Source organism: Oncorhynchus kisutch, linkage group LG7, assembly GCF_002021735.2.
Source record: "Oncorhynchus kisutch isolate 150728-3 linkage group LG7, Okis_V2, whole genome shotgun sequence".
NCBI classification, from domain to species: domain Eukaryota; kingdom Metazoa; phylum Chordata; class Actinopteri; order Salmoniformes; family Salmonidae; genus Oncorhynchus; species Oncorhynchus kisutch.
This window is the reverse complement of record NC_034180.2, coordinates 3,882,879-3,895,064: the sequence shown is the minus strand read 5'-3', so window position 1 is coordinate 3,895,064 and position 12,186 is coordinate 3,882,879. Positions and strand designations below refer to the sequence as shown.

Sequence of the window (12,186 nt, the reverse complement as noted above, 5' to 3'; positions counted from 1 at the left end):
CAGTAGTACCTGGGCCTGACAATGAGTTAGTGAATCACTGGACAGCATCATGTCTCGCCTTAATAAGTTAAGGCCTGAGAGAATAAAATAAAAACAAGTTTTCACAATCTCATCACCCACCATAAGTTACGCTCTGGTTACACTCTGGCTACACCCTGGCTACACTCTGGCTGATCCCTGGCTACACTCTGGCTACACCCTGGCTACACCCTGGCTACACTCTGGCTACACCCTGGCTACACTCTGGCTACACCCTGGCTACACTCTGGCTACTCCCTGGCTACACTCTGGCTACACCCTGGCTACACTCTGGCTACTCCCTGGCTACACCCTGGCTACACCCTGGCTACACTCTGGCTACACCCTGGCTACACTCTGGCTACACCCTGGCTACACTCTGGCTACTCCCTGGCTACACTCTGGCTACACTCTGGCTACTCCCTGGCTACACCCTGGCTACACCCTGGCTACACCCTGGCTACTCCCTGGCTACACCCTGGCTACACCCTGGCTACTCCCTGGCTACACCCTGGCTACTCCCTGGCTACACTCTGGCTACTCCCTGGCTACACTCTGGCTACACCCTGGCTACTCCCTGGCTACACTCTGGCTACTCCCTGGCTACACTCTGGCTACACCCTGGCTACACCTTGGTTACATCCTGGCTACACCCTGGTTACACCCTGGCTACACCTTGGTTACATCCTGGCTACACCTTGGTTACACCCTGGCTACACCTTGGTTACACCCTGGCTACACCCTGGTTACACCCTGGCTACACCTTGGTTACATCCTGGCTACACCCTGGTTACACCCTGGCTACACCCTGGTTACACCCTGGCTACACCTTGGTTACATCCTGGCTACACCCTGGCTACACCTTGGTTACATCCTGGCTACACCCTGGTTACACCCTGGCTACACCTTGGTTACACCCTGGCTACACCCTGGTTACACCCTGGCTACACCCTGGTTACACCCTGGCTACACCTTGGTTACATCCTGGCTACACCTTGGTTACACCCTGGCTAAACTGTCTATAATGAGACATATGATACAAAAATGCAAGACTACTTGTATCACAACAACATTAGGCAAATTATTATACACCACTCACAGCCCACTACAAATGTCTTCATTTGTATTTATTAGGGATCCCCATTAGTTCCTACCAAGGTAGCAGCTACTCTTCCTGGGCAGTAATATCGATTATAATAACATTTTCAAACATTAAAATACATTTTCCCACAGATTTCACAATACATTAAGTATGTGCCCTCCGGCCACTACTCTACTACAATACACAATCCAGATGTACGCGTGTGTATAGTGTGTATGTTATGTGTGATTGTACCTGTGTGTGTGACTGTTCACAGTCCTCGCTGTTCCATAAGATGTATTTTTATCTGTATAACATATTGTAGCCCTATTTATGATGTGATATAACCTGATCGTAACCTGATATAACCTGATCGTAACCTGATATAACCTGATCGTAACCTGATATAACCTGATCGTAACCTGATATAACCTGATCGTAACCTGATATAACCTGATCGTAACCTGATATAACCTGATCGTAACCTGATATAACCTGATCGTAACCTGATATAACCTGATCGTAACTAACAAAACATCTGGTACAAAATGGTGGCTGTACGTCAGTACAAGCCAACAGAAAAAAATGATCAACTGCTTAACTGGTAACTAATCTGAGGACAACAAAACACAAACCCTCTGCATTATAATACATGATCCATTTTTCAAACGGTTGATAAATTTTTCATGTGAGAAAACATCCACTTGTGTAGCTGATGGATAGCCAATCATCTAGTCATTGTGCTTCTCACTGGGAGGATTTAAAAGACAATCTAGAATTAAAAATCTATTAAATAAGACTTAACCAACATCGTCTCCCAGATGGTATTTTGGAAAGGTTAATGCTTTGAGTGTGTGTGTGTGTGTGTGTGTGTGTGTGTGTGTGTGTGTGTGTGTGTGTGTGTGTGTGTGTGTGTGTGTGTGTGTGTGTGTGTGTGTGTGTGTGCGTGTGCGTGTGTGCGTGCAAGTCTCAGATAGCACTTGTTTTAAAAAGCACATTGTTTATCCACTGCTATTACTAGAAGGTGTGTGCTCGGGTGCGTGTGTGCGTGCAAGTCTCAGATAGCACTTGTTTTAAAAAGCACATTGTTTATCCACTGCTATTACTAGAAGGTGTGTGCTCGGGTGCGTGTGTGCGTGCAAGTCTCAGATAGCACTTGTTTTAAAAAGCACATTGTTTATCCACTGCTATTACTAGAAGGTGTGTGCTCGGGTGAAACACTGTAATTGGATTTCTCTGTGAAGGAGACAGAGAACATTTGATCGACAAGGGCGTTCACCGGGAGGAGGAGGAGTATCGACATATCACATTTAGCAGTGTTATGCGCTGGTTGAAAAACTGAGAAGTTGTGCATCGCAATGTTGTATAGTAGTTAAGCGTGTTGTGTGTGTGTGTGTGTGTGTGTGTTTGTGTCCTTGGTAGGTAGAGATACTGATCCTCCTCCAACACGGTGCTTCGATAGTGTTTCCAGCACTTGACCCCAATTGCTTGGGCTTGTTCGGCTTGGTGATTATCGCTCTTGTTATATGGGTCACACACAGAGGTACACACACGTGTACACTCTCAAACACAGGTACTCACGCACACACACAAAAGATTGAACACAACACACACAAAAGAGTGAACACACACAAACACACACTCAGCTACCATTTTCCGCTCTCCTCTCAAGTAGCTCCACACTGAGCTAAGTGACACGAAGGAGGAAGGGCACAGGGTTGGAGTGTCTTGGCTTGCTGTCTCACACGCTTTCATTGACTACAGTACATCACTGTACTACACGACTACAGCGTAGTAGTCTCCACGCAGTCAAACTCTCATCCCAATACAACACTGTAGTACACAGTCTGGTCTCGTAGCTGAAGGCTGTATCAGTATGTTAATAGAACATGTCCCCAACCTGGGGTTCGTTCCCAGTCCCACAGTAGCAGAGCTGTAGAGCCGTCTGTCTGTCTCTTATGCTTGTCCTAAATGGAAACGTGGTGCTACACGAACTTCTGGGGAAATGACAGTCCCCTCCCAGACCTCCACTCTGCTCCCCAGCGTGCCTCTCCCGCATGGGGTGTTGCTATTAATTTCTCTCTCTCTCTCTCTCTCTCTCTCTCTCTCTCTCTCTCTCTCTCTCTCTATACGTTAAAATATGAATTTGGTTACTATTACCAAGGGACGTGGTGGAAAATGGCTCTTGCTTCTGCAGATTAAACAACATGGGAAAAGAATGAAAGGCCATTTCCCAGAATCAGCAGCACCTCACGTTAATGAGAGCCATCTATCAACTCGAGATGTTTCCCACGGCAACAGGCTCATTATTGGTTGCAATTTATGGACTGTTCAGATGAGGTGTATCATAGCAACCCCTTGGCTTTTTGTCTGAAAAGGCTTGTGTGTGGGGCTAAAATAACACACTTTTGAAAAGGGCCGGTACAATATAAAACGACCAGGCGTCAGGGAGGGTACACTTCACTTGTTGTGTGGCTCATGAGGATACACCTTATGGGGACAAGGACAGGAAGCCACGATAGACTATAGACATGCCCAAAGGCCCTCCTGGTGTCCAATTATGCATACTCAGCTAATCTAATGTCACGCAAAGTATAATATAATGCTGATAGATCTGCGTTAAGAAAAAGGGGAAAAGTGGAGACTACTAGAGGAAACTGCAGGTTTGAGGAGTAAACTATGGAGTCAAAGGACAGGAATAGTGCGATGCAATAACTGCAGGCTCTATTTTACAGCATCAAATTTCACCAAAGGGATTTCTCAGATGGGAGGACCGATTTCCCAATGGGCTTCAATCTAAAAGTAAGTGACACAGCCAGACTCTCTCTCTCTCTTTCTCTCTCTGTCTCGCTCTCTCCTTTACAATGCCCTTCCCAAAAACCTTTGTCTCTTGCCGAGATATCAAAATAGCTCCTTTCATTGTGAATCCTCAGCCAGCAGTTACAGTACATTTACTTACACATTTACTTGTAATTACTACAAGTAAATCTAGTTTCTTGTTTCCACCATGCTGATTGGCACTGGCAATCCCACAGAGGTGAGGCTTTTTTGCATTTCTCTTCTCCGCCTATACACACACACACACACACACACACACACACACACACACACACACACACACACACACACACACACACACACACACACACACACACACACACACACACACACACACACACACACACACACACACACACACACACTCCTCTATCTATTCCCTATCCCTCTCTGTCTGTTTGAACTCCCATCCCTCTCTTGTCGCTCCACCTTGCCTCCAACGGGCCCTGTGATAGTTTAGTGACATAGTTCATCTGTCTCCGAGGCCCTCAGGAGCAGATCTGTTTAAACCACAGAGCTCAGTAAACAGTCACACCCCAAAGAGCACATGCATACTCTGGCAGTGTTTCAAATGGCACCCTATTCCCTATATAATGCACTACTTTTAACCAGTTCCCATGGGGAATAGGGTGCTATCATTCCTCTCCGGCTAATGAAACCCAAACAGGCATGACATGATATGGAGGCCCCATGCCTTGTTATGGTTGCACTCTCATATCTCCAACTACAGTGCCATGGCTCATACTGAGCATTAAAGTGGAACTGACAGCGTTTTAACTACTTTGCAGAAACAAACGGACAACCCTAATATCAGTCATAATATCATACTGAACATTAAAGACTCTGGCCCATTGCACTATTTGGGGAGATCTCTTCTATGATATCCTACTCCAAATACCGCGATATCCGATATAATCGTTTCGCGGCGTAAATTATCTTTGTATGGTGAAACAATAAGGCTCAGTTCATTCATTTACACTTCATGGTAAAACTTCATGTTTTGATTTGCAAAGTTCAAATAGATATATCATCAATGTCAGATATCGCCATATTCGATGTAAACATATATCGGCCCAACCCTAGGAGAAACATGTCTTGGGGGACCTCCGAAACTCTAGGTACAGGTACGTAGTGAACTCAGTATGTACACACACACACACACACACACAGTATGTGTAGCTACAACAGTCTAAACTAAGCCATCCTGCACTCCTCAGTTCATCCACGTTTTCCTTTTTTCTTTAACCTTTGTTTATCCAGGAAATGTCACTGAGGTCAACTCTTTTACAAAGGAGACCTACATGACATGACCCGGAAACACTCTGCTCCCTATAGGTCTGATGGCCTGATTATCAGGAATAACTGGTAGTCAAATCCTGTGTATACACTCTTAGAAAAACAGGTTCCAAAAGGGTTCTTCAGCTGTCCCCATAGGAGAACCCTTTTTGGTTCCAGGTAGAGCTGTCTGTGGAAACCCTCTGTGGAAAGGGTTCTACACAGAACCCTTTCTACCTGAAACCAAAAAGGTTTCATCAAAGGGTTATCTTATGGGGACAGCCAAAGAACCCTTTTAGGTTCTAGAAAGCATGTTTTTTTCTAAGAGTGCTGTCCCCCTCCCTCACAGCTGATCATTTCCTCCCTGGTCCCATTCCTACTCCTCAAACAGCCATAGAGGGACCACCCCACCTGACCCCACTTCTCGTTTTAACTAACATATACAGGTAGCTGCCAAAAAAAAGAAAACACTTGGGCAAATGAGCGATACAAAGTATTTTCAAATCAAATCAAATGTATTTATAAAGCCCTTTTTACATCAGCAGATGTCACAAAGTGCTGTACAGAAACCCAGCCTAACACCCCAAACAGCAAGCAATGCAGATATAGAAGCACAGTGGCTATGAAACAATCCCTACAAAGGAAGGAACCTAGGGAGAAACCTAGAGAGGAACCAGGCTCTGAGGGGTGGCCAGTTCTCTTCTGGCTGTCCCAGGTAGCAGGTGCTTCCACACATGTGGTTCCTGAGTTATTTAAGCAAGTAACATCCCATCATGCTTAGGGTCATGTATAAAAATGCCTAGTTGCCCATTATTTTGGCTACCCTGGCAAGAAGAAGAGATATCAGTGTCTTTGAAAGAGGGGTTTCAAATGACCATAGGCGGTTTAAAGGCTGCGTGTGTGAGTATCAGTCACCAGAACTCAACCCAATGGAACACTTACAGTATGGAAGATTCTGGAGCAGCGCCTGAGACAGCGTTTTCCACCAATTTCTCATGGAAGAATGGTGTCACATCCCTCCAATAGAGTCCCAGACACTTGTAGAATCTATACAAATCAAATCAAATCAAATTTATTTATATAGCCCTTCGTACATCAGCTGATATCTCAAAGTGCTGTACAGAAACCCAGCCTAAAACCCCAAACAGCAAGCAATGCAGGTGTAGAAGCACGGTGGCTAGGAAAAACTCCCTAGAAAGGCCAATACCTAGGAAGAAACCTAGAGAGGAACCAGGCTATGTGGGGTGGCCAGTCCTCTTCTGGCTGTGCCGGGTGGAGATTATAACAGAACATGGCCAAGATGTTCAATGTTCATAAATGACCAGCATGGTCGAATAATAATAAGGCAGAACAGTTGAAACTAGAGCAGCAGCACAGTCAGGTGGAAGTTGAAACTGGAGCAGCAGCATGGCCAGGTAGACTGGGGACAGCAAGGAGTCATCATGTCAGGTAGTCCTGGGGCATGGTCCTAGGGCTCAGGTCAGTTGAAACTGGAACAGCAGCATGGCCAGGTGGACTGGGGACAGCAAGGAGTCATCATGTCAGGTAGTCCTGGGGCATGGTCCTAGGGCTCAGGTCCTCCGAGAGAGAGAAAGAAAGAGAGAAGGAGAGAATTAGAGAACGCACACTTAGATTCACACAGGACACCGAATAGGACAGGAGAAGTACTCCAGATATAACAAACTGACCCCAGCCCCCCGACACATAAACTACTGCAGCATAAATACTGGAGGCTGAGACAGGAGGGGTCAGGAGACACTATACCAAGGTGCACTGAAGCTGTTCTGGCTCATGGTGACACAACACCCTATTAAGACACTTTATGTTGGTGTTTCCTTTATTTTGGCAGTTACCTGAATTTCTCAGTACACATCGTTAACATCAGCCTTTATTACAGTGATTTCCCCTATTTTCCCAGCACCCCTGCAGCGTGTCTGGGTTAGGAGGACTAGGCTTCGCGCCACTGGCCTTAAATAAGACGTTTCCTTGATAACAGCGACATTGAAGTCTTTTACGGTCCTATTTGTCATCTCTAGGCACTTTAATGGAGTAAATTAAAACCATTCAAAGCCATTTAGTCTTAACCTTTGACTTGACTGTATCCTCCATCTGAGAGTGGAGCACTCAAATCAAATCCAAGTTTATTTGTCAAGTGCGCCGAATACAACAGGTGTAGAACCTACAGTGAAATGCTTACTTACAGGCTCTAACCAATGGTGCAAAAAAAGGTGTTAGGTGACAATAGGTAAGTAAAGAAATAAAACAACAGTAAAAAGGCTATGTACAGTAACGAGGCTATAAAAGTAGCGAGGCTACATACAGACACCGGTTAGTCGGGCTGATTGAGGTAGTATGTACATGTAGATATGGTTAAAGTGACTATGCATATATGATGAACAGAGAGTAGCAGTAGCGTAAAAGAGGGGTTGGCGGGTGGTGGGTGGCGGGTGGCGGGACACAATGCAGATAGCCCGGTTAGCCATGTGCGGGAGCACTGGTTGGTCGGCCCAATTGAGGTAGTATGTACATGAATGTATAGTTAAAGTGACTATGCATATCAGTATAATAAACAGAGAGTAGCAGCAGTGTCAAAGAGGGGTTGGGGGGGGGGGGGGACACAATGCAAATAGTCCGGGTAGCCATTTGATTACCTGTTCAGGAGTCTTATGGCTTGGGGGTAAAAACTGTTGAGAAGCCTTTTTGTCCTAGACTTGGCACTCTTGTACCGCTTGCCATGCGGTGGTAGAGAAAACATTCTATGACTGGGGTGGCTGGGGTCTTTGACAATGTTTAGGGCCTTCCTCTGACACCGCCTGATGTAGAGGTCCTGGATGGCAGGCAGCTTAGCCCCGGTGATGTACTGGGCCGTATGCACTACGCTCTGTAGTGCCTTGCGGTCGTTGGCCGAGCAATTGCTGTACCAGGCAGTGATGCAACCAGCAGTGATGCTCTCGATGTTGCAGCTGTAGAACATTTTGAGGATCTTTTAGTTTCCTGAGGGGGAATAGGCATGTCGTGCCCTCTTCACAACTGTCTTGGTGTGTTTGGACCATTCTAGTTTGTTGTTGATGTGGACACCAAGGAACTTGAAGCTCTCAACCTGCTCCACTACAGCCCCGTCGATGAGAATGGGGGAGTGCTTGGTCCTCCTTTTCCTGTAGTCCACAATCATCTCCTTAGTCTTGGTTATGTTGAGGGATAGGTTGTTATTCTGGCACCACCCGGCTAGGTCTCTGACCTCCTCCCTGTAGGCTGTCTCACCGTTGTAGGTGATCAGGCCTACCACCGTTGTGTTGTCTGCAAACTTAATGATGGTGTTAGAGTCGTGCCTGGCCATGCATTCGTGGGTGAACAGGGAGTACAGGAGGGGACTGAGCACGCACACCTGGGGAGCTCCAGTGTTGAGGATCAGCGTGGCAGATGTGTTGCTACCTACCTTCACCACCTGGGGGATGGCCCGTCCGGAAGTCCAGGATCCAGTTGCAGAGGGAGGTGTTTAGTCCCAGGATCCTTAGCTTAGTGATGAGCTTTGAGGGTACTATGGTGTCCCACCTGGACATAAGTGTTCCTTTTGTCCAGGTGGGAAAGGGCAGTGTGGAGTGCAATAGAGATTGCATCATCTGTGAATCTGTTTGGGCGGTATGCAAATGGGAGTGTGTCTAGGGTTTCTGGGATAATGGTGTTGATGTGAGGCATTACCAGCCTTTCAAAGCACTTCATGGCTACGGACGTGAGTGCTACGGGTCTGTAGTCATTTAGGCAGGTTGCCTTTGTGTTCCTGGGCACAGGGACTATGGTGGTCTGCTCTAAACTCTAAGCTCCACGATAACACTGAGCAAAGGTAACCTACAACCACAATAGCATCCACAGTATCAACAGGTGATTCAATGTCAACTGACGACTGTTGCAAATGAGAAGCAATGTCACAATTGAATACCCCCAATATCATTGTCATATTTGATAATGACAACAGGTGATTCCAGGTTTGTGATAGGACCCTTGCTGCTCTGATTTCATCATGGAAAACATGACAACAAAACTCTTATACAACAAACACCAACACCACGTCGACCAAAGCAAAAGCCACATAATTTCAGAGAGAAAATGTGAAATTGCAAAACTATAAATACATCAATTAATCAATCTGCAATGCAGACACTCTAGAGCAATTACAAGCAATCCTATTCACAGTTAGCAATAATAAACACAGCTCTTTGACTAAAAGCTTTTTCGAAGGCTGTGTGTTTTGACGAATCAATAGCCATTCTGTCAAGAAGCCACACAGGAGGATGCTGTTGAAAAGATCTCACAGTGACCCCACAGCAATTTGACTGTCTAACAGCGAGAGAGCCCTCCCTCAATGACTAACAACAGGATAGAACTGCACAGAGTTACACACCCCCAAGTCACTTCTAGAGGATGATACATCAGCATGGTGAGCTGTTGGTGTCTATCGGAAGGGGAATGACACACACACACACACACACACGCTCTCTGATTTGTCAAAAGTTCTGGTTTAAATGAAGACTGGGAAGTTGCCCTGATATTGTCCCTTCATGTTTCCTCCTCCAGGGCTGTAATCAGACCTCTGATGGCTCGGCAGGATCTATTCAATGATGGACAAAGACTGACAGACAGGAGAGGGACACTCTTCCCCATGGGAAATAATAGCTCTCAACATAGAAAGGGTAAGAAAAGGCCATAGACACACACACACCAGGCCCCCCGTGTCCGTTCTGGAGTGTAAAGTCACAAGCTCTGCTGTTTGGCTTATACGTACAAATCTACAAATCTATTAATCAAATTAAATAGTGATCCGTTATGCACATTTGTCGTCACACAGGACCACATGCTGACACAGACCAATCACTGTCCGGCAGGCCCTCATCCACGCTCTTTGCACGTGTCTCTCAGGCAGGATGAAAACAACTGCATTGATCATGATCCTTTGCAAGTTACGGCCACTTTCACCATGATCCTTAGTGATGTTTTGGTGCCATTCAGTCCCATTTGGCATTATGGTGCTCTTCAAATTCAAATACTTCATGCGCCATTGGGAGTTTTTTATAGAAATACGTCAGCGCTATCACTATCTACTGGTTTTAATGTCTATGACACACACACACACACACACACACACACGCACTTGCCAGGTAATGACAGTCTTCCTGATCTCACTTGGTGCAGCGTGTCTCAGCTGTAATCTCCTGACACGGTCAGATGAGATGTCCTGTTCTACTGGGAAACGAATGACTCAAACACAACAACAAGTTGAGTGCCTCATCCTCAGACAGCACCTCCAGACATTATACCACTCTGGCCCCCCGGGGATACAGAGGAAGTCAGCGGGAGGGAAGACTGTTCCATATTCAGCAGAAACAAACCAGACAACATGGTGGCCTAGCAGTCAGGCTGATGTCCTGATCCTTGGTTCATCCATCAACCTATACTATACTGGATATACAAAAGTATGTGGACACCCTTTCAAATGAGTGGATTCGGCTATTTCAGCCACACCTGTTGCTGACAGGTATTTCAAATTGAGCACACAGCCATGCAATCTCCATAGAAAAACATGGGCAGTAGAATGGCCTTACTGAAGAGCTTTCAATGTGGCACCGTTGCTAGAGCTTCCCTGTAACTGCTGTTATTGTGAAGTGGAAATGTCTAAGAGCAACAACGGCTCAACCGTGAAGTGGTAGGCCACACAAGCTCACAGAACGGAGCAGTGGATTCTGTGCTTCCAACTATGTGGCAACAGTTTGGGGAAGGCCCTTTCCTGTTTCAGCATGACAATGCCCCCGTACAAAAGTCAACAAGAAGTAGCAGCAAAGAAATTATTTAGATGAAACTGTTTCTATTTTGAACCATTTCATGTGTCTGAAGGCACAAACTCCACCTTCCCTGCGGGCCCAGAGAACAAATGAAGTGCACTATTAGCCCACCGCTGGCCAATCGGACGGCTCAGATTACCGTGTCTGCAGTAACATAGTAGGCATAAAAGAAAGTTACAGCAAAATTGATACTGTGAGATTGCGAGAGAGAGACTGTCAATGAATAGGGCAAAGAGCTTCTGTTTTTATGAGTGAGTTCATGTTTAAGTTCTTACTCAGCACTGTCAACACTGTATTCAACACTTTTATAACCCATAAAATGCCCGTTCTTCCTATTTCCACTCAGCTCTACAACAAACACTGCAGTAATGAATGAGGAGGAAAGTGTATCTATAGTCTTGCATTGTTGTTATTATAAGTGGCTTGGGTCTTTTTCAATATCAAGGAATATTTCACTTTCTCTGTTCATGGGAGAAATAATGCGGTGCAACACGAGTTTTACCATCAGCTGGAAGACGGTGTCCCTTCTTGGTCAGTGTCAGCGGAGGAAAGGGAGAGCAGAGGGATGTTGAGAAGCGGACCCTCAGTCTGCTCTCTCCCTCCGCTGAGACTGGCCATCAGATGCAGGCACCATCACCCCAGTAAAATTACAATTAAAATCAAATGACTTCAATGTATGATCATTCAGCTGTGCTACACAAATAATACATTAACAGATCACATTAGCCTACCTCCAAAAATGGCCCGAACAACAATGCAATGGCAGGTAAATTCAAGCAAAAGGCCAAAAGCGGCGGTAATGTATTTGGGCCTATAGCTTACTGTACAAACCTCATTGCTACAGTACTGTTTATCATTGGTTCATGTTGCATGGGCTTACGTTTTTTAAGTCATGTTAAAAAGAATCTGAGCGGAAGATATTAGCTTGCAAGTGATCTTGACTCAGAAAATGTTGGTGACCACTCTTCCAAGTTTTCGAGGGCTGTGGATAAAAAGAAGGTCACATACACAGAGACACAGAGGCACAGCGACAGAGAGAGAGAGACACACACACACTCACACACACACACACACACTATCCTGGCCCAATTTTTTTTTAAGTAAAATGGCGGGAAACGGGGGACCCCATTGAAGGGCGCT

General features: G+C 45.7%; 1 protein-coding gene across 2 annotated transcripts in view; it reads right to left on the bottom strand.

The window, feature by feature from the left end:
- The window catches only part of LOC109894743 (polypeptide N-acetylgalactosaminyltransferase-like 6), a 247,805-nt gene that overhangs the window by 123,637 nt on the left and 111,982 nt on the right, over window positions 1-12,186 (bottom strand). The gene's annotated exons all lie outside the window — the stretch shown is intronic.